The sequence below is a fragment of the Pan troglodytes genome, chromosome 16 (assembly GCF_028858775.2).
Source record: "Pan troglodytes isolate AG18354 chromosome 16, NHGRI_mPanTro3-v2.0_pri, whole genome shotgun sequence".
Classification (NCBI taxonomy): domain Eukaryota; kingdom Metazoa; phylum Chordata; class Mammalia; order Primates; family Hominidae; genus Pan; species Pan troglodytes.
Genome location: NC_072414.2, coordinates 39695254 through 39719168, shown reverse-complemented (window position 1 = coordinate 39719168; position 23915 = coordinate 39695254). Strand labels below are relative to the sequence as shown.

The 23915-nt window shown below is 41.0% G+C and overlaps 1 protein-coding gene across 18 annotated transcripts in view; it reads right to left on the bottom strand.

Moving 5' to 3' along the window:
- Positions 1–23915, bottom strand: part of SEMA6D (semaphorin 6D) — a 589551-nt gene that overhangs the window by 44642 nt on the left and 520994 nt on the right. For 7 of the 18 annotated variants that reach the window (XM_016928164.3, XM_063794082.1, XM_009429062.5 and 4 more), the window contains exon 1: positions 10681–11817. The exons of 4 other annotated variants lie outside the window; for them this stretch is intronic. The gene's annotated coding sequence lies outside the window, so the exon portion shown is untranslated. 7 more of the 18 variants (XM_016928163.4, XM_009429064.5, XM_003314718.7 and 4 more) reach the window with 3 other exon arrangements.

The following is a 23915-nucleotide window of genomic DNA, read 5'->3' as shown; positions in this document are numbered from 1 at the left end:
TACCTGACAAACCCCATCCAATCTGCCAAGGGGCAGTGCCAGAGCCAGAAAATGATGGCCCAACTGCCCCTGCCATCCTTCTTCAACTACCCTTTGCTGAACTAGTAGTTCCATTAACACACATTCCTATAGACCTCCAAAGTGGTCCCTTGGCCCCCAAAATGCTCCTTGTTCCTTCAGTTATCCAGTGAAAGACAAATGGATTCAGGGATCCCTGTAAATCTGGTTAATTGGATAAATAATATATACCCTGAGAAGAAATAAATGAACGACTCCATGTACAAAGCAGGACTTGAAGATCAGGAGGTCAATGTTTGTGTTGTTACTACTATGATGATTATATTTAAAAGTCCCCAATGGATTATTCTAAAAGCAACAGGGCTTTTCTCACCACTCACATTCTATGATTTTATTGTTTCCTTCACTGATTAAATAGAAGGGTTTATAGTGAGTAATTGAGATGCTGGACTTTGAAGTGACAGCCTTGGGTGTGAATTTTGACTCTGGCCGCACACTCCTAGCAAGGTACTTCACTGTGGGAGGAAGAACAATGCCCACACCCCTCAAAGATGTCCATGCCGTAATCCCTGGAATGGGTAAATACGCTGCCTTACATGGCGAGAGGGACTCTGCATTATAATTAAGTAATGGATATTAAGATAGGGAGATTATTCTGGATTATCTGAGTGGTCCCAAGCTAACACAAGGGTCCTTTGAAGATGGAAGGGAGAGGCAGAAGAGTCGGAGAGGGAGAAGTGACTATGGAAGAAGTCTCAGTCATAGGATTGCTGGCTTTGAAGATGGGAGGAAAAGGGTCACGTGTGAGAAGAAATGAAGACAGCTTGAGAAGCTGGAAAAGGCAAGGACACATTCTCTCCTGGAGCTGCTATCTGGATTTTAGCTCAGGGAAACCCGTTTCAGACTTCTGACCTCCAGAACTAAAATAGTACATCTGTGTGGCTTTAGGCCAATGCGTTTGTGGAAATTCGTTACAACAGCAATCGGAAACTAAGTGATGCTCCTTGAGCATCTGTGTCCTCATCTATAAAATGAGAGGTAAAACTAAGTGCCCCCAAAGGCTGATATGAGCATTAGATGAGAGAATGTAAACAAAACTTCAGTGCTTGGCACAGATTAAGAACTCAATAAATGTTTGCTGTCATTATGTTTATGATGTCACAGAGTATGAATTTATATATGGCTGATTATAATAAAGTGATTCTCCAAAGTATATTTCATTGTATCATAATAATACTTTTCACTAGAGCAGCACCTATCTGGTTTTTATGAAGCACTTTTGTCCATACTGTCTTATTTAATGCTCATTCTAATTGTGCAGGGTGAGTAAGGGATCCACAGGTGAGGAAACTGAGTCTCCAAGTGGGGAGTGCTTTCCTTAGGTAACTCAGAAGCTCATTCTGTTGGCCAGGGCTGGAGTACAGGGCATCTGCTTCCAAATGCAGTATGCTCCCAGCTTCATTGTGTGGCTTATAGAAATACACACATACGGTACACAGAATCTTAATATGAAACAAAAATGATAAAGCCAAGTGATGATGGGGGTTGTTCATTGCAACCCAAACCATTTCCCATATGATCTCAGCCAGTGGAGCTTTCTGCTGGGCCTCCAGCTCTTCCAAGCATGGCTTGAGCACTCTCTCTAATGCATCTAGTCAATTGTGCAAAGCACAAGGGAAAAAATTCCATCCTGACCGCAGCAGGCAATCACCTTATGCCCTGAAGCATGAAGTTTGATTACCCTTATCTCAGTTTATCATTAAATCAAAAACTGTTGCTATGAATACTGGCCCAGGACTTCATTTATGAAATGATACAGGCCAGTCAACAGAAATAAGTGAGTACCCTTTTTTTTTTTCATAATTTCTGCTCACTATAAAGATCCTTTGCAAACTGTGGGGGTTGGTGGGAGAAGCCACTTTAGCTCTGAGCAGATTTTATTACTTTCTTTAGTCTTTCATGAGCTAACTGGGATGTCTTCGGCTCATAATCATTCTCTTCGTGCCGTAGGCAAGAGGTCTTAGATCTACTACTGAGTGGCCTGCCAACAGTAGCCCTGAGGTCTAGCACCTTGCTTGGATAGAAATCTGCATTTTAGCAAGATGCCAGGCAATCTGTAGGCACACTGATGTTTGAGGAGCTCTGGCTACACTAGAGCACCATTTCTCAAAATGTGGTGAAGGGACAATGGGCACAAGTTACCTGAAGTGTTCCTTAAAAACATAGACTACTGGGCTTCATTCCAGACGCAGCGAAACAGACCCACTGATGTTGGAGCTCTGGGAATCTGCATTTTAACCCTATATGATTGTGATGAAATTTAAAGTTTGAAGACCACTGGTGGAGATCAAAGATGTGCGTGATGACAGAGATGGCCTGGAGTGTGCTTAAATTTTTATGACATTATTCAGATTTTTAATAGCCCCAGGGCCACCAGCACAGAACATGTGCTAATTATCCATGTTTAGTCCTTCAACAGTACCGACAGTGGAAGCCAGATTTTTGACACCACAATTCTGAAACAGCTGACATCGGGGTTGGGAATCTTCAAAAGGGTGCCAAGGTCTAGGGTAACTCTCCAGCCCACTGAACCTCTCCTTCTAAATTCCCCTTTCCAGTTTGGCTGAATGTGTGGCAAGTATACTGAGTGGGAGTGCAGGGTAGCTGTTGTGGAACTGGCCTCAAGGTACATATATCAGTTAAAGAAATAGGATAAAATCGCATGTGAAAAGACAGCACAGTACCAGGGCTAAAAGCATAGGCTCTGGAGCCAGCCTGCATTTATTTTTATTTAACAGACACTGATATATTTATAGCACTCACTACATGCCAAGCACTATTATAAGTGCTGTTCAAATATTAATTCATCTGTGTCTCACAACACCCCTAGGAGGTGGGTATTACCATCATCATCCACCTTTTATGAGGTGAAAATGAGTCTCAGAGAGGTGAAGTAATTTGTTAAAGATTACACAGCTTATCAGTCACACTCCAAGACTCACAGCCCCCACGAAGTTGACTCCAAGAGTTCATGTTCTTACTCACACTGCCTATCATGGGTCCAAGTACCCTGGTTCCACTAGTCACTAGCTGTTTGACCCTAGGAAAATGACTTCATCACCCATGACTCAGTTTCCTCCTGTACAAAATGAGAATATTCTTAATAATGTTACTCATGTCAAAGAATGCTGATCAAATGATTTAATACATGTTCTTAAAAGTGTATCAGGCACATAGTAAGCACTCAATATATGTTGGCTCTTAGTTAGCTATTAGTCCTATACTCCCAGAGGTAGAGTGAGGATTAAATTAGATAACATATTTGAAGTGCTAGGCACTGTGCCATGGCACATGGTAAGCACACAGTAAGTGCTAGCTGTTATTATTAGTCTAGTTGAACCAGGCCAGTTTATTTTAGATCCCGTCTGTAGGCAAGTGTGCTCTGCGCAGGGGGAGGCAGCTTGCCCTTCGCTTCGACAAGCAACTGGGTGGGAGCCAGACCGATTACTAAACTAAACAGGTTCTCTGCTTTATGTCACTCGAATATTCCTGAAGAGTTCCCAACATTGAATTTGTATATGCTTAATCCTTTTTCCCTATTGACCTATTTTATAATTTCTGATTGATCTTTAATTGGCAGTGATTCTTCAGACTTAAGATTCGTCTCTAAGACTATCTGTCACATAACTATTAACTTGTAACAGACTTAAATATACCATGGAAAATTGAACCCCTGGAGCAATTCTTGGCAAAGCAATTGACTTGATCATTCCCTAATGTAACTGTTTTCATTTTATTTTTCCTTTATTATGTGTTTTAATAAGCATACTTATACTACACAGAACTTCTGGTCTTTCCTGTCATGAAGCTTATTACCTCCACTATTAAACTTAACCATGGATTGATTATACTTTATGTTAATCAAAGGGTTAATGATGGCTTGGAAACTCTAATGTCTAAACATGTTATCTTGGGTGAGGGGGTTGAGTATGGCAGGACCAAGGGGGAAGGTGAGGGAGGTGGGAAAGTGGGGGATTGAGGACCGTTAGTGGCAGATGAGTTTATCTGGAAGACTCAGGCCCTAAAAGGGGTGCTGATTCCCCCTGGGAACCTTAAAATGAGATTTTCCAAAAGGAAGTATTAAAAACGTTCCAAGTCATTCCCCTTTTCTCTGTTAGGAAAAGGTTGTCACAGCTCCAACCTCATTCCTTTCAGTTTACCAGCCATGATAAGCTATATCTGCAATGTAATAACAGTTAAACTCAATTAGCGCATTTATTAAAACACTTGCTGCATATCTACTATGTGTCACTCCCTCTGCTAACTTACAGTGATGAGCATGCAATATAGCCTCAAAAAACCTGCAGTCTAAGCAGCACCTAGAACCCAACTCATATGAGCATGGTTTCAATATGTGTCTATCCTCTCTTCCACTTCCTATCTTCACATTCCCTTCTCTCCCCTCCAAAAATCCTCATATACATATGCGACGTATTCTTTATTTTAGAATCTATGTCTAAAGCCTTTTCAAGTTTAAGAAAAAAGATGAAGCCAGTGAAGCCACAGACTTCCAGTTTGGTTCTGCTAAAGAACTCTATGAGAGGAACTTGGTGCTGGGTAATTTGAGGCAAATCATCTTACTCCTTGCAACGTTCATGTGTATCACTGAACCAGTTGGCAGCTGATGTGCGGGTTTTAGTCCTGATCACGGAGCAATCTAGTGAATTGCCACAAGATTGATCCTATTCATTTTGATGGCTTAAGCTGTAGGCCATCTGCTGAATGGCTAAGTATAGTAGACCAGAGACGCTCAATAAATATTTGTGGATTGCATGGCAAACTGCCTCTTCACACCTGAATTACAAGTCTGTTGTAGGTAAGGGCATAAATATGGACAACTGATCTAGACCCTCACCCCCACCCCACCCCTGGGCTTTTGCCTAAGCTGTTCTCTATGCCTGGAATTCCCTCCCTCTCAACACCTCCCCCACCACCCCTCACTGTCCACCTGTCCAAATCCTACCTAGTTCAAGAACCAGCTCAAATATCAGTGACTCCACAGAGCCTTCCCTGACCACCCTAGCCAGAAATAACCTCTCACTCTTCTCAATTTCCCTAAGTCTGTGTATATCTTTTCTGGCACTTAAAACACACAGCGTTTCAGCTATTTGTACACCTTGTTTTTCCTACAGCACTCAGTAAGATCCCTGACCTCTGGAATTGTGTGATGCTCCTCTTTGGGACCTCTCCTGCCCTGTACCCACTTGTACAGAGTAGACCCAGGGTAAAAGTTAGCTGAATGAACAAATGTTAGTGCCAGCAATGGCAAGAACAACTGCAACATTCTTTATTCCTTCTTCTGCCTCCTCTTCTCCCTCTGTAGCTTTTAAAAATATCTTTATTTGATCCACCAATTACCCAGAGGAGGCCCGAAGACTTACTGATAAATAAAGACAACTCTGTAGACCAAAAAAAGCTTGCAAAGACCCTTATACTAACAAGTGAGGCGTAGGCCAATGGAGAGGGGAATCTCAGTCCCTGCTTTGCTGACAGCCTGCTCCTGGGGAGTAGAAGTGTTATTTTCTCAAAGAGCTTCGTCTGCTCTGGTTCTTATGTGCCAGTTCCTCAGCTGAGTAGAAACTCCTGACGTTATTTTTAAGTACAGACTCCAATAATAGGCTAAGTAATTGCAGATCTTCCTGAGGCCTTATTATATATGTACCAACATATTGGGCTTTAAAAACCCATATTCCTTCCTGTAAATATATGTTGAGAACCTTACATTTCAGTATTATGTGTAGTGGTCATGCGTATTTCCCTTTTTGTTTCTTCTCATAGAGATCCTGAATAAAAAAAGAACAAAAAAAAATGCTGATGCATGAGAGAGAATTTCTCAACAATGTATCTGATTGAAAGATTTTCCCTCCATCATAACTAAGAAAAATGTACAGTACAATCTAATAGAGACTTTAACTTCAGTAATACACTTTCCATACTGGTGCCACTAATGCTTGAACAGCTGTAGCTCTCACTGTCTTTGCTGATGGGGCCCATAAACTCCCCCCGGGAAATGGGACAAAGATACGTAATGGATCTTCACCTGCCAAGATCAGGGAAATGAATGTCAATCACACCCGGACGCAGAAGCACTTTTTGGTGGAGAGTGATGAATATTGCCATTTGTCCTATGCCACTGTAATCTTGGACAGGAAAGCCTAACATGGAGAAAAATGGTGGGAGAAGATACCGTTCTAGGATTCTTGAAAAGAAGGGCGTGTAATAATTATACGGCCAATGGAAATAAAAAATGAAAGTAAAGTATAACAATGTGATTTAGATTAGAAAAAAGATGGTAATTTAAGAGCATATCCACCCTGTACATATAATTTCACTCAGTACGCAATTTTCCCCCAAAACATGACGTTTTCATTGAAAAGCAAATGTCAGAAATATTAGGAAGTCAGAAAACTGCAGGGTGGTCTGTGTTCTTGGAAGCAATCTGGTCCAGTGGTGAAAAAGTGTGCTGAGATGTCGGGAAGCCTAAGTTCAAATCCTGCCCCTACCACCTTTCCATTATGTAACCTCAGGAAAATGACAGCTTCTCAGCACCTCACTTTGTTTACCAATAAAGCAGTGATAATAACAGAATTCACCTTACAGAGCTGTCTGAGGGTTATATGATATAACCAATATAAAGATCTTAGGATGGTGCCTAGAATTTAGTAAGCTAACATTAAGTGTTAAGTATTGTGGTTGCTGCTGTTTTTTCCTCTTCTTCCTCCGCCTCCATCATCATCACCATCATCCTTCAGATGTTTTGTGGCTGATTTCACTAGTAAATGTTATGGAGAGAAGAAAGACTACATGCTAACTCACACCCAAACATGAGGCAGTCTCCCCTTGACACATCAATTTCCAAAAACTGGATTCCTAATTATGAAAGTTTAAACATCCAAACAAAAAAGCCTGGCAACATAACCTACAGATGTAGCCAGCTAATTGATGTTATTCTTGCTTTAACAAGCAATGGCTACTATAACAGATATCTTATTGAGTAAAAAGAAGAAAACAAAACAAAACAAAAGCGACAGAAAGTTTCGGCACTAATAGACACGGGCCCCATATTTAGGTGCATCGCGTGTTCTTTGCGAAAAGGGATGTAGCAATAACTTGCTCAGTTCACCAAAAAAGGTCTTTTTCTATCTTCAGTCATTTGGGATCACAGGCTGAAGGCTACTTCATTCCTTTCTTCCCAAGTAGACTTAAGTTCTGAAGGTGTAAGATGAGTGGTGGCTGAATGGCTCCCTCTAATTCTGTGATTCTGGTGGTTTGATCTTACAGGCCTCAAGAATCTTTCCCGTCGTGGTATAAGGTTGGGGCAAGCCTCCTTTTAAATGGAACACACCATTGCAACGTGGCAAGGACTTTCAGTAGGTGTGACCCCAGAACTGGATGAGGGGCCTGGGACAGGTTGCCAAACAATGGAAACTTCCCGTTCTGGGTGTTAACTTTAGTTACCACAGGCAGACAATACTGCCAGTGGTGTGGAAGAAAAAATTGCTGTAGCCAGCTGTGCTGTTCACAGCCGGATGGATTCCATGTAGCTCCAAATGGTGATAGAGCCAGCAGCCTGTTGTAGCCAAGGACAGGATGATGGATGATCTACATACTGTGTCCAAGCAGAGAGAATGGCAGAAGTTCACTTCAGGGTTGTTAAAATGCTAATCTGGGTGAGTTAACAAAAGCTTAATAGAAAAGGAAAGTTTGAGAAATAAGTACACCTCATGTGGTATCTGTGTGGACCACTGATTTGATCGCCCTTGGTTACATAAATGGTTGTTTTTCAAAGTAAGAACGTCTAGTAGTTTTCCTGTTGGGAGAAATGCAAGCAGCTTCAATTATCAGTGGCACTGCCAGTGTTGTCAGGGTGTGAGGAGGAAAACTCCACCTGACAACAGCCACCTCAACTAGAAAGTGTTATGGTATGTTTAAAATAGTTACGTGATTTTTATTCTCTCCGTGTGTCATGGGAATAAATCAGAACACTTTTTTTTTTTTCCCAATTGGAAGTTGGCAGCTGTTCACAAAATCAGCGGCAACCCAAGACACTAGCTTTGGTAGATATTAACACTAAGTCTCCATTCACATGAGCCACAGAAAGTGAGATCTCTCACTCTAAGGACAGATTCAATGCGTGAATTACGCTTAACAGTACATTGAATCATTCACTAGTGTTAAAGGCAGGTAGGCTGCACCACTGCAAATATCTGGTATGGATAATCTTGCTTTAAAATCTCTAGAATAAAATAATACACTTCTAAAGAAAGAAGCATATCTACATTTCTTGTCAAAAGGTCTGTTTTCCCATCCTTTATTTCCTTTTATTTTTGCTCTATTGAAAATACAGAGAAACATATCTGGCTCACCTGGTGTTGGAACACTGGCTAGCACAGCTCCTTGCAAATGATAAATATTCAGTAAATACTGCCTAGTTGGCATACCCCAACTGCTTCTTGCTTCCTCTAGAAAGGCATCTAGAATATGCAGGCTTAAAGTCTATTAATTAAAATAAAAGACAATATTTTATCACGCAATATGCCAAGGAAAGAGTTCACCTCCTATGGTTACACTACTAATGGTTAGGCATCCAGCCAGGCTCTTAACTCTGCATAAAATGCATCAAAAGGGTGAGAAATGACCCTATTTCAGATGCATTTTTCACTCTTTGTATCTTAGTGAAACTCACATGCAAGAACAATGACTAAGCTAATTACCAAGGTTTATTATGATGGAGCAGCAAGAAGTGAAGAACTTCTCCAGTTTCAATAAGTCTTTAGCAATTATGGCCATCTTTGTGAATCAAGGCTCTGATTCCTGTTTACTTGCTTGTGGCCTTTCAAGCGATAGAAACCACGACATTGATGTAGGGGCCTGCTTACCCCAATCACAGTTACTGGACAGAGCCTTTCTGTGCATGCAGCAAGGAACTGAAATCTTCTGGATTTCTAAGTTGCCCCCACTCTAAGGACTAACGGATTTACATCACAGCCATCTTTCAAATCCATCAACCCATCAAACCAGGGGAGACATGACCAGATGGTGCTATTAGAGGGCACCAAAAGAAAAAAAGAGAGAAAGAAGAGGAAGATGGCAAAATGCCCACAAATCTAAATCAAACTCAAGTTAACCAGCTGTTGGTGATGAAGAAGTCACAACATTTCTGGCATACTCTCCTGAGTCACAGAAATGTTCCAAAAAAAAAAAAAAAAAAAAGAAAGGTTATCGATACAGCATCCCTACTAGGAATAAGGCCAGGTAGGAATATTCTGTAGGATGCAGTAAGAAATAGTTGCTAGTTGTTAATCTAACAAAATGTGCCAATGAAAGAAAAGAGTCTGCTCAACAACACATTTTGGAAGCCTTAGGGTTATCTATTTAACTGTCTTTCTGGAAGTACATTCTAAGAGACCTAAACCAAACAAAGCACAGACAGTAACTATAAAAAACAAAACTCAGCTATGGCTGAGCTATGGTTTATTTATCTCTAGATGTTTAGGTTCATGGTAATATAGACCCAAATCTCAGAGCTTATCTGGCATTTTCTATTTATCTAAGCCAGAGTAAATGTTTGTGTAATATCTGCCAGCTTGAAAGAATATGCCTGTCACTCACTACATTAAACATGACTACACACAACTTAATTTCCTGAGTTAGACACCTAAGAGAGTAAGGGGATTTATTTTTTAACAGCAAGAGTAAACCAGTATCAAAACCTATTGTTTTTAAGCCACCAAAGGAGAGTAAAATCCTTCCCTTGAGCGGTCTGAGATGAGATTTCTTTATACTACAAGGAAGAAACCTTGAAAATTTTCTTCAAACAAATATTTTTCCTATTCTAAGGGACAGAGATCAAACCAGTTTAGAAAAATGTTAGACCTTTCCCAGGGACTTCAGCTTTCGAATAAACAAAAGAATCCACTTAATGGCCCCAAATATCAAGTAGGGGGAAGGGCAACCTTAAAAAGCACCCATAATTTTTACTACAGACTTAAAATTCTTACCGGCCAGAAGTTTTGGGGAAAAATCGTCCTACTCATTGCCCTTTCACCCCAAGTAACAGGAAACACTACAGTTATTTTTAAAGGAAAGCCCCCGCTGTAGTGGCAGACATAAGGTCCAATGACTGTTGACGAAGTCTATATATCTATACTAACGATGTGCTGCGCCTTCCCTGTGAGATCATCCAGCTGACAGCGCTGAGGGCTGGGGATGCTGGAACATCAGTTACCGAATGGTCACCCCAGAACAGGGAGTACTGCCCTAAGTTCCTCAAACGCTGCGATTCATACCGGGACTTCAATCCCCCTCCACACCCCTACCCCTGCCAGCTCCCTGACATTTCGCCTTTTAACAAGTTCAGGATTTAAACAATCACCTGACAGCAATGGTCCCAAGAGTGGATGAAGCACAAATTTTTCAAACCCAATTCTCGTGCACACTTCCAAGTCCTTTATGACCTTTCGTTTCAATCCAAGAATTACACATGACAGAAGAAGCTTCAAGCCCTCCTAAATTACCCAAGGAAGGCGGCTACTGTATCAGTTTCTGCAGACCAGGGACAAACACCGCCGCTGTCAAGACGGGAAATAAAAGTTTCCCTACCTTCCTCCTCACCATGCCCCTGCCAGCGGCTGCCGGCGCGAGCGGCGGCTCCCTCCCGGCTGCAGGACGCCTCTCGTTGCCGGAGAAGGGGCTCATGCAAAATTGACTCTTCCTTATTTGTTTCCATCCATAATTGATGGGGAGATGAGAACGTAACACATCTCAGCACCGAGCTCTTGCCGCCTGGCGGAGACCCTGTCCAAGACGCTTCCGTAAAGCATTTCCAGTCGGGGAACAAAGCACGGAAAGTTGCTGGGTAGAGCGGCCGGGAGGAGACACCGGGCGCCGGGTGGGCGGTGGGGTGGCCGGTGGGCTGCTCCGGGCCCGGGAGTCCGCCCGCAGCGCGCTCTGCCAGTAAGGGGAGAGGGACGGTGGGAAGTGGCCGCCCTCCGGGCCTGAGCCGGTGCCCGGGCCCGGGGGGCCGGGGATGGGGATGGCCAAGTCACCCGAGCTCCCGCCCCTCGCCGGCAGGCACTCACTACCCGGGGGCCGTGCAATCCGGGGGCTCACTGACAGGTATCCTACGCCCGCGAGGGGCTGCTCCGGCCTCAACTGCGGCGCTGCGCCCCTTCTCCAGGACGCAGGCGAATGCTCGCCCGCCCGCTCCTAGCCGGGCGCAGAGCTGCCAGACCCCGGGCGTCCCAGCGTCCGCTCTGGGGCCAACGGGCGGGAGGGGACAGCTAAGCCCGCAGGCGGCTCCTTCGGCCTTGGCTCAGCTCTCCCCGGTTGGCTCCTGGAGACGCTGTGCCTGGCACAGAAGCAACCCCTGCTAACCCCGGCTATGTGCGGGGGACGCCGAGCTGGCTCTGCCTGGCAAGAAACTTTTACTTGATGCCCCCTCCGCTTTTTTTCCAAGGGGGTGCACAGTGGAGGAGGGCCTCCAAGTCCACTTGCCCCTCCCCCTAAGCCGCCAGCTTTGCCAGTTTTGACGCGTCCGCCAAACCTCTCTAGCCCTTTGCGCGTCCCTTGCACGGCAGGCAGAGAGAGCAGCTTGGAAAATAAATCAACTGTCCAGTGGCAACACACACACACACACACACACACACACACACACACACACACACACACACACAGCGATACGGGATCTCAGGTTCCGACCCCCACCGGGCGCCACAAGAGCATTAGCAAATTGTTGAAAACGGTCTTACCTCATTGGGGGGAGGCTGGTAAGAAAAAAGAAAAAGAAAAAAAAAAAAGCTTGCCACGCGCAAGGAAGAAAGAAAATAAAGAAAAATATTGTAAAAATAGATATCCCTCTGTCTCCTTAGGTCTTGGCTTCCTTGATAGAATCCTGAAACTCGCCACCACCCCTTGCAGCAGCAGCAGCAGCAGCAGCAGCAGCAGAAGCGGGACAGAGCAGGAGCAAAACAAACCGATGCACGGCAAATGGTGTAATTCGATCCATCTCCAAGTCAATCCATCAGGCGAGCCGGAGCCTGGCTCCCTCCACGCACTCGGCAGCTCCCGGCGCGGGTCCCACCCCCGGGCACGGACGGCAGGAGGCGCGGCCGGCCGGGCGCGCTCGCCCTCGCGGGTGAACCGTGGCCAGCGCCGCCTGGAGGCCCCCACCCTGGCGCCGCGGCCCTGCTGACCCCTCGGTGGCCTCCGCGTCCCTCCTCTCCGGCGCTCTGCTGCGCACCCTCCCTCTCCCCACCTCTGAGTAGCTGCTCCTTCTAGCAACTCCCAGTGCCTCAGTCATCCAGCTCGCGGTGGGTGCTGCAGCCTGCGAAGCAACCTTTTCGATTCCCTCCCTCTTTCCCTCTCGCTCACTTCTTTCAGAGCTTTCCTCCAGACACCCAGAGGACAAATCACTGCAGCCCAGGAGAGCTGCGGGCGCAGTTGTTCCGTGAAGTTCTGCCTTAGTTTTCCAGTGTAAGATTTATTTTTTAAGCATATCTTTACAAACCCGCCCCCACATTACCCCCCCCTCCCCCCATTTCTCTTTATAACCACTAAGCAAAACAGCTGGGAAGAAAGCAATCAAACATTGCTTTATCTTTATAAAATACAGAAATTGCCTACTAAAAATCCCATTTCTACTTTGAATGAAAGCCATTCTGTACAGTATAATTTTGCAGGCTAATGAGCCGGTTTTACAGGCAAGTGTTTCGTGTAATATGTTGTGGGAGAAATGAAAATGTCCTTGAAGTGACATCATTTAAAATTGACTGTCACAAATGAAAGGAAAAAAAAGTCACATATTCCAAAACAAGAGGATTTTAATTCAAACTTCATTTCCAAGAACGGGCTGTGTTTTATTAATTTCCAGTTGAATTATGGATCACTGAGGGCTCTAAATGGCTAGAATGAACCATGATGCCCCTGTTTAAAGAAAAAGAAAGAAGAGAGCTTTTTCCGCCAAACTTTTAATTTTCATTTGAGTATGGTTAATTACCGTGAAAGAGAGAAGAGAGGGGCGCAGAAAGGACTTCCTTTCCTCAGTGGTTCCTGCTTTCTCCCAAACACAGTTACATGTTTACATTTAGGAAAAATACCCTGGTCCTCGTTGTTTGTGAAACTTCCAAGGACAGCCTTGAAAAGGAACTCAAAAAAGACACCCCAAGCAACTGCTGCAGGACTCATCCGGAGAACTATTTCCTCCCTAGTTAACACTGTGTAACCCAAGGAAAGAAGGGGAGAGAAGGATGAGGAGTCTTTTAAAATATAGAGTCTTTCCTGCTGTTCTTCCAATTAGAAGAAAAGAGTAGGGGGCGGAAAGAACAGCTTTGGCAACACAGCTCTGTGATTTTTTTCCTGTTGTTATTAGGTCTTTTGTTGGCTGGCTAGTTGGTGTTTTCTGGTTGTGCTGGGCTCTGACATCATTGCAAGTTACTTGGCAGTCAGGGCCCTTCCCCAGCCAACTTCTGACCCAGAAAGCTGTGCCTGTTTCCTGGCGTCCAGTTATTCTGTATTTTCTCCATCAAGGGAGCAAGCCCCCGTTGCAGGCAGAGGATACTGTGCATTGCATAAAGATTGCAAGGGGGTGGCCATTGGCTTGATGAGGAGTCAAATCGCCACCCACCTGGAGACAGAAAGCTCTTGAGTTGTCCTGCATCTGCAGTAGCAGCAAAGAGGAAAAAAAAAGTCAATTCTGGAGATTCCTAAATTCCTTGCTAAAATTCCACAATCGTCAGCTTTCCAGAGTGTCACCTGAAGAGTGCAATTTGCCCTAGACTGAGTTCCTAAATCCAGGAAAAAAGAAACTTTTAGATTGCAGAAGGAAATGCTGGTAGGTCATTTCAAGCCATGGATTAGACATGTTTTCAGTCTACATTATCAGTGAAGACTTCGGAGTCGATCCCTATATTTGGCTTGCTGGGGATGAGAGGTAGGAAGTAGGCTCTTCACTGTGGCATGGTACGAATGGTATCCTTTACCTTTTGGTCAAGACCAAAATATTACTTTTAAGCATTTATCATTTCCCTGGTTCCAAGAATCTTGATAGGAAAACAACGCTCCTTTTATTTGGATTTTAGTGGAAAGAAGTCTAAGGAAAACTGCTAACTCTTTATGCAGCTACCATTGTTGTGGTTTATTAGCATTTGGTCTCATCAGTTGATTTTACACACTTTTAACCTTTTAACTTTGCTACTTCTCCAGCCTTACTCCCCCCTCTCCCTACCTTATGCTTTAGATGCTAGCATTACCCAGAAACTTGCGGTTCACCACTGTGCCACACTGTTTCATGGTGTCTCTGCTTTCTGGGTACTCCATCCCCATATTGGTATGTAGTTTAATTTCTGCTTTTCCTGACTTCTAGCCAACAATTTGTTTAAATGTCAAAACTTGCCTCATCCCACTAGCCCCTACAATGGGCATAAGTGCTTCTCTTCTGTGCTCCCCTAACCAGTTCACTTACGTAATTAAGTAAATTGAAGGCAAATTACTGATTTAGCATGTCTTCCCCACTCGACACTCCTTAACAGCAGAAATCTCTATTTACCTAGACAGTCCCAGTGCCCACCACAGTGCCTGGCATTTAATGGATGCCCAATAAATACTTGTTAAACAGATCTAACAATGGAACCTACGACTTTCTCACACTCCCTTATGTGCTAAACCAGAGAATACAGTCAGCTCTAGATTGGATGCTTCTCCATTTATTCATCCTGCATCCCCAGGACTCAGCAAAGTACTGGCATGAGAATGTTTGTTAAATGAGTACAAGAAGGAAGGTATGGATGAATGGAGATAATTGAGTGTTTTCACCAGAAGAAATTGTAAAGGGCTCAATGCTTTACATGGTTAGTGATTATGCTTAAACATTATCTACATACATTTCCCATCAGTGGAAAGTAGTCATTTTGTTTACAGTCCAGTTTGAAGCATAATGGTCATCTGAAAATTACAGAAAATCTGTGTGTGTAATTGCTAATAAAAGTTCATCAGTCATCAGAAAGTACAACTTCTTAACTGTTATTAAACTAAACATCAGTACTTAATATGCACCCAAACTCTAAGCATTTTACAAATATTAACTTGCAACAATGCTACAAGGTAAGTACTATTATTATTATTATCATTTTTATAGATGAGAAAACTGAAGCTTAGAGAGTTTAAGTGAATTGCCTAATGTCACAGAGTAGTAAGCAAGTAGGAGTTGAATTCTACCCCTTACTTAGTTGTAATAGTAGTTAATAATAGTGAGGTCATAGTTAATAGCAACAGATGATAATGAAGTCTTTGGAATATTAGTCTGGATTGAAACCCAGGCTCCTCCTCTCACTAGACTTGTGACTTGGGATAATTTATTTAGCCACACATGCTTCAGTCTTCTCATCTGGAAAACAGGGATGATGATAATAATATTCAAATTGATTTTATAAAAACGGAATGTGGTAATGCATGTAAAGTGTTTAGCATCTGACCTGGAACAAAGCAAGCACTGAATAAATATTAAACAATGCTTTTATAGATTCTCTGAAGGCAGCAGAATCTTGGAATCCTGCAGAATTGAATTTGAAACTTAATCCAACCTCACATGAAATGTGAGATTAAGGGCAAAAGTCCGTGCTACACAATAGGTTTGCAATAAATGTTTGTTCCATTCCATCTCCTTCATTTTCTTATCTATGTGTATATGTCTATTAATTCTGATACACACACCACTCACTATCCAGTTGATATGAAATAACATTTTGTATGAATTTTAATGAATAATAAAATTTAGGATGTAGAATTTCATGTTTCAAAATAAAAAGAGGTATTGAAATTTCAAAGGTTGCTACAGCTTCTGTGATTACTTTAATTTGGAATGCACATATAGTATTCCTTGCGTTCGCACATTATAGAAAGTGCTTTTGTGGCAAGGGATTGCTTTCAAAACTAATCTAAGCTCTCCATGACATGATAAATCATTAATAATATAGACCCAAATCTCGGCATCTGCATAGGCACAGCTGGCCTCCTTGTGTCAACAGTCTGCATATGAAAGTGACTCTGCCAAGATATTTCACTTTAATGAAAAATATTTATCACAGTAAATCTTAAGCCTCAAGATTTTACTGACATAATTCATTTCTATTATTATGTACTATGATAGTATACCACCACAACAGTGCTTATGTTTAGAATGATAAAAATGTGCTTTTTAAAGTCATTTTGATTATTCTACCTCAGCATGAATAATTTTTGCTCTACACTCTGAGGAAAGGGAATACACCGTGCACTTATGGAACTAATAAATCAGTTACTTATCTAATTTTGCTAATGACTCTGTAGGTGTCACTGTGTGGAAGGACACTGAGTGCCCAAGCCAAATAAGAATCAGGCTTTAAAAAAATATTGTTTTTCCATAAGAAAGATGAACAGCAAACAGCCTTTAATAACACTAGCTCTTTTGCAAACAGACAAGAGATATGAAGACTATCATTTTATCAAAGATATTTGAACAAACAGAAGCAAAACGAACTTTTTGAAGGGTGGGTCATACAAAAAGCTGGCAACTCAGTCACTAAATTGTGCTTATCTGTACTTTGAAAAGGAATACTTAGGATACTGGAATGCCAGCTTATATCCCAACAAAAAGGAAGCTGAGACTCCAAATTCCTGACAGACTTCTCTCTACAAATTTACAGTAACCAAGCCTCTGACCTTGAAGAATTGGAGCTGAATAATACCTATTAAATGTTAGACTGTCTTAACCAAGGAGAAAGATAATGAAACTAATTAAAAGTGGTAGAAATTAAAAGTTTATTTACTTCTAAAAATATATACTTAAAACTTGGTTTTTAAAAACAAACCTCCCCACCTAATATTATTATTATTTGCTTCTGCCAACCTCAAAATTCAAACTGACAAAGGGAGAAGGAACTGACTGGATACCTGTTTCATCCCAGATCCTGGCCAGATACAATAGTATTAATTCTCACCACAGCTCTTTGAGACAGACATCATTTTATGAACAAAGAAACCTAGGCTTGGTTAAAATAACTATCTTATTAGGGTTTTCTGCCCTAGTAGGTGGTAGCCTAGATTCTAATCCCGGTTTGTTTGCCCCTCAATCCTTATTTTTTTTCTAGTATACCATTCTATGAAAAATGATATAAGCACAAGTTTTAAAAACTATGTCTTGGATAACACAGGAAATAAATGTAAAAACCCACAATTAGATATTCAAAGCTAAACTACAAGTAAATGTGTGCTTCAATGTCAAAATTTTTAATAATTTTTGCTTGTCACATAAAATCCAGTGTAAGGACATCTGCAATAGGATTCATAGCATAGTTTAAACCTCTGTATATTATATACATTCTATTATTCATATAACTGCTCTGAATCACTTGTAAAGAATAATAAGACCTATTTCACACCATGCAGATTTATATTAAAATAAACCTCTTTGGTTAAGCTATAAATGTTTCAATTACTGTTTAGGCCCATATGTTCACATGCTCCTCATCTTCCCCCAAATCTTAATCATTGATTGTTTTACACCCAAAAACCCCTACATTATAGGTACAGGGAGCTGATTCATTGCCAGAAACCACTAGTGCCACCTACTGGTTAAGGAAAAGAGAATAGAATTCTGGGTAATTTCCATCTTTCCAAATAAGAGGCACTAAAAATGAAAACAATCTTTTCTTTCCTGTTTGCCTTCTCAGATGGGATGTTTACTATTATGGACATTTTATTAACGTTGAATATATTGAAGTTATTAAAATTACACTGCTAATATGCAAGGGAGTGAAGGGTGGTGTATGTTTGGGGGACAGGAAGCAGCTGATGTTCTGGGATAAAAATCAAAAGCAAACACTGTTAGAGTTTGGCTTTAATAATAGGGGCTGTCTAAAGTCCAAAATGCCCTCTTAAGCTGTGGTGAAGTGGCAAGAAGTGCTCCCTCCACCAGTCCCAGTTACGGGGGGTTCATTTATGTCCTAGAAGGAGGCTCAAGAGAAACTTAGTTTGTTTAACTTTTGTTTGGTTCCACAAAGTGTACTGCTCAAGTTCTGGTTCCCAAACCCCTCTGGCCTTCGAACCTAATCAATTGCCAGTCAGCGAGTAAAAATAATTCACGCCTATACGTTTTTACAGCAAACTTTCTTATCAGTAGGTTGGCCCCAGCAACCAAGTTAGATTTAAACATTATCTGATTCATTTGACAATTGCTAGGGTATGTTCCTTGGTGGCTGTCTTCTAGAAGCTTGAATTGTGATATATGCTGAAAAAATCACTTCAAATTGATATTTTTAAGGAAAGCTTAAAACAGGAGCCTCACAGAATTTGCCGTCGTCTGCCTTTGAGATTCACTTACACAGCTAAAATGAAAACCTCTTTGGCTGAGAGCTTTTCTGGAAAATCCAAAAAGGTCCAGAAGGACTGGTTAGAGGTTTTTAACAATATCACGCACCCATTAAATTTGAATATTTTGGTTATAGTTGTATTCGATGGCCGGCTTTTCAAATCCTATTGCCACTATATCATTGCACACATTGTGAGTGTGTTTGTGTGTGTGCGTGTGTGTGTATTTTTCCTCCAAGAGTTTCTGTTTAAGGCTTTATGAATTCTTTTGCTATAATAAAATCTTTGGAATTATGTTCATAAACTACCACAATATGTTCTGAATTTCTGGGTCATAATTATAAAATAAACAGATTCATTTCTCGTCACAAATTTTAATTAAGAATTCCAGTTATGCAATTATTTGCTAATGAATAATACCCACTCAGTTTCAAGGCATACTATTAAATATGTTTACTCAAAAATTTGTTTTCTGAAGACAATTTCCAGGGGTCGGTTTCTCATTTGTAAGCCATCAACCTCAGTAACTGTCATATTAAAATAAGAAGAAATGCTTGTCTCTTATATCATTGAGATAGGTGAGCATTCAGGAGACAAGGATAATTTATAATTGATGGAAATAAATTAATTTAATATAAAAGGCTAATCCATCAGCCTCTATTTCAGTTCCTCATAAATATCAAGCTACTGGATTCTGTGATTTATTTTCTTTAGATCTTTTGGTTAGGCTATCCAATTGCCCAGTCATTGGCTAGGCTTTTGCTTGTAAAAGGGGGCAGTAGAGGAACTTATTTGCCTCATGTTTATTTATTGTGCTTTGAGAAAACTACCCCAATCTGGGCTGCTGACTCCTTAAATATGATCTTGGTTCCCATGTAATAAAGGAACAATCAATTTGCTTGCTTTTGACTTTTTCTTTTGCCAGTTTTTATGTTGAAGAAGAAAAAATATGAATAAACAAATAAGTAACCTATTTTTGATATCAAGTAAATGTGCAGCCTAGAGAAGGGGGATAATTCTAGAAATTGGAAACAAAGTTGGCCCTTTCAAGTTAAACCACTAGAAATATACAAGGGCTGACATTTCTGCAGATACTCTAAGAGACAGTGAGTTCCAAGGGAAAAGGGGACCTCCCAAATCAAATCAGGGCATTACAAAATCTAATCAAGGTGACAAGGATATATCCCCAGCATAAGACTGTAACTAAAGTGGAAGGGGGCAGGATCATTCACTCATTCATTCTTGCATATATTCATTTCACCATTTATTATTAATAGCAGCAATCTGCTTTGTGTAAAGTGCTACACAGAGATAAACGAGAAATACCTTGCATTTAGACAGCAACTTAAAATTTCAAAAGCAGTTTTATCATTTAGAGTCGTGGCAGGGAACAGATGGCACACCTGACTTTGGTAATTTAAGGAGCCTTTAATAAAGGGACTGTTTATTAAGGTGTGGGTAGAGTACAGGGAGACCACAGGGGCCAGTTACTCTGGGGCCTTTACTACCTCTAGATCCTAAGGAGCCAGATGAGGGAGGTAATTGCTCCAGCAGAACCTGGAGATATGAAGACTGTAAAGAGGACCCACTTGCAGCAGCTGTGTCCTTCAGTCAAGGGACTCTCTCATCCTGGGGTGACATGTAGGAAGGGGATGGGGAAATACATATCACCACCCACTCTCTTCCCTCTTTCTGATCCCCTGCAGGTGCTCTTCATTGGTTCAACCTCACTTGAAGACAAAGGGCAAGAAGGCCCACTGATGCAGCCCTTAATGGTCAACCTCTAGGGAGTAGGGAAAAAAGGATTAAGAGTAGATCTGGTGGCACAAATGGAAATTTACTATTTAATTTTATTTTGGTCCTTATAGAGCACTATGTGGTAGGGGTGCTCCTTTTGCAAATGAGAAAGCTGCAACTGGGAAATTTGCTTACTATAAAGATAACCCAGTTACATAGCAGAGCCAGACCTTGAACTTGGGTCTTCTGAATCTAAGTCTGGTGCTTATCACACTGTCTCCCTATTCCCTGCCCTTTGGACTTCCTTATTACAGTTATCTCACCATGTAACTTTATTAACATGTTTTATTACTTACTAGACAGAGCTCCCTGAGAGAGGGAACTAGGTCTTGGTATCCTTACTGTCTAGAATTAGAGGCTGAGATATGAACCTAGGAGACTTTTGATGGATGGAATAATAAGTGAGAGAGCACGCAACCTGACTGAAGAGACAGATGTGCAAAGAGTTAACATCACATGTAGCAGAATACTATAAATACTAAACCCAGAGGTAGAGAAAATGTACTTTGGATGTATAGGACAAGGGGAAATGCATAATACTGCAGGTTGTAAAAGATTCATGATGTGGGGCCTATAAGCTGAGTCACAATGGAAGATAAATGTCTACAGGTAGAAACTCTAACAGAGGTACTTTGGGCAGAGAGGGCAGCAGAATCAGGGGAGGGTGATAGGGCATGGTATACTGGGGCCACGATTAGTGTTCTTGGAGGCAAGTAACAGGAAATGTGACGGAAGAGACAGGATGAGATCATTGTACCGAGTTCCTTAATTGGCATGTGCTAGAGTTTGAATGTTTTCCTCATGTGTTTAGAAGACAGAATTTTAGGAAAAGATGATTGTAATACTTTTGAGTGAGAGACAGCTCTCAAGCTGTCTCAAGCCGGAGGATATACAGCTTGGAGAAGCAAGAGGTTTCAGACATAAGAATGCTAGTGTAGGGGTCAGGACAGAAGATGACTTTAATGGAGGTAGAATCAATAGAAAAGTGGAAACATACACCAGAAGACACAGCAGAGTTAGTAGATGTTTCAGTGTCAGGGAAGGGGATGTGGGAGATTTTTCCAAGTTTCTTAGTCTGGCCAAATTTAAGAAAAGTTGAATTTTGATAAAAGAAACATGAGGTAGAAAAGGTTAATGGGGGGATAATTGAGTATGGTTTTGGGTAAATGGAGTTTAAAGGGTTGGCATGGTGTCCATGAGGTGATGCCCAGCAGAAAATTGGAAATTATTACACAGTTACTTCAGTAGACAGCGGGAACATATTTTCCAGAAAAATACCAAAATCTATATGAGCCACATACATATGAAAAAGTAAGAGGAAATCCAGTTTTTATCCAGTGATGCAGGTTAGCCTATCTACCTTCTGAAGGCGTACGTGCTCAAGAGAACGTGCACAAGAAACCCTTCATCCTTCACATTCCTAGACTCTGTCCTCCAACTTGGAAATCATGCAGTCTTACTGATGGCTTGCAAACATAGGAAATGCAGACATGGCAATTCATCATATTTTATCTACTATCTTTTTTGAGCTGACTGTTTAGTGGTATCTTTTCAGCCTGACACTTTTACAGAAAATGCTGATAGATACTTTTAAAACTTTTAATGAAACTATATAAAAATCATTATTTCAGAAATTTTTAGAGAACTTTGGTCTTAGTGTGGTGTAGATGAGGTTGAAAAATTACCCAAATCAATTTACTTAACGATTACCACTCCATGTAAACTTAGGCATCCTTAGGCTCTGATCATCAAGATTTGCTGCTAAAGTGTAAATGAACTTAGGGAAACACAATTCAGTAGCTCCTTTCAATTTTCTTGGACATCATGAACATGTCATTTTACTTGATTTGAAATGCTAACATGAAACATAAAAAAGAGTGGATCATTTCAGAGGAAAAAGAATCACCTCTTGACAGCCAGATGATAAAATGCTATAACAATAAAAGATTAGATCACTTCCAATTCTCTTTACAAAAAAACCCCTGAAATATATAGGATATAATTTTAATTCTTTAAGCAGAGTTTTCCATTTTATTTCGAAAAGGAAAGCTTATGAAAAGTGAGTATGGATATCGTGAGCATCACGGTATTATTTAATGGTCAGGGTGCTTTGAGGTAGCAGTACGTTCAGGACAATTTATCATGTAATAGTTATAGGATTACAAAATGGGCACTTTTTTTTCTTATGGTGATTTGTTTCTTCATTCATCATTTTAAAACAACTTATATAGTGTTCTCCTAATATCTAGAGGAGAGAGAGAGAGAGAAAAATAGAGAGACAGAGAGAGAGAGAGGTCCAGAGACAGAGTGAAAAGGAAAGCAAATGAGAAATCTAATTAAATTTAATGGAACATTTCCAAGAAAAAGATACAGTCTTTAGCAGCATCTGCAGTTTCCATTTGCGAACTGTAGGTACTTACATTGCCAGGAACTTACTTTTCTTTTCTTTTTGTTTTATGATTTGTCATTAATGCAGAGAGAAATAAAACAGATATAAGTATTTGTCAGTTTCATGCAAACCATTTCAACTTACATAGAATGTCACAGAATGTATGCCTAATTACATAAGCAACCTTTTTATTAAAAATATCACTTTATTACCCTCCATGAACATTTATGAATCTCTTTAGTTTATGATTAAATTAAGAGAAAATGAAAGGCAGGAATAAACTACAAAGGATTTTTTCCTCATCTTTTAAACTGACTTCATTAAAACTGTAATTTAGTGCTATGTATAACTGAGCAATCCAAGAGTAGAGATGGGACAAATTTATACTTTTATTCAGTCAAATGTTGAAAAAATAGTGTTTGGCTTTTGATGAATATTTAATATGCCAGAGAGCTCTCAAGATCCCACTTTAGCAGTGAGATCTGGGGCAGTTTTCAGCAGAGACTGAATTTCTGATCTGGCCTCCTGAGTTCCCTCTACCACTTTTCTTCCTCCCATATTCCTTAAGTTGCAAAGAGGCAGAAAAATACAACATCCTTTGCCCAAACAGTCTCTCACGTGTGCCCTGTAACTGAGGTAGATTAGGACAAGGGCTCTGGGACTGAAGCAGTCTTCATTCTGGAGAAGAAGCAGGCTGCCCTTGATTGGAAGCCATAGGAGTGTGGCTATCCACTGAAGGTGTTGGTTCCCTGGTAATGGCCTTAAGCCTTGAGGGCTTGATAGAAAGCCAAAATGCTTCATAGTGCAGCACAGACTTTGGCCCTGCACTTCCTCTCTTACCTCTTGATAGCGTAAGTCAATGTGCGTCAAGAACCCAGGAATTTCCTGGGGAACTGGTCTTAGGTATTCCTGTACTTCAGAAGAATTGTGAAAAACACTGGTTGGAAAGGCCTGTTGTGATTAAGAGGTGATTCTCTGCTTGAAGGAGGAAATGAGAGAGATTGGGTAAAAAATCAGGGAAGAATGAATTCTAGATCCCACTGCCAAAAATTATGAAAATTATTAAGTCATGTATTACATTTATTCAATTATTTTACAAGGGTAAGTACAAAGAGCACAAGTTTTGATTTTCGGCTCAGCTTTGACCTCTAAACAATTCCAACTTTCAGTTTCCTCTTCAGTAATGTTGAGATAATGTTTAACGTGAAGTTTATTGTTAGGGGTAAAGTAAATGATGTTGGTAAAAACATCGTGTAAGTTTTATAAAGTAAAACCGTAAAACCCTAAATTAAAGTTAGATATTACCAAA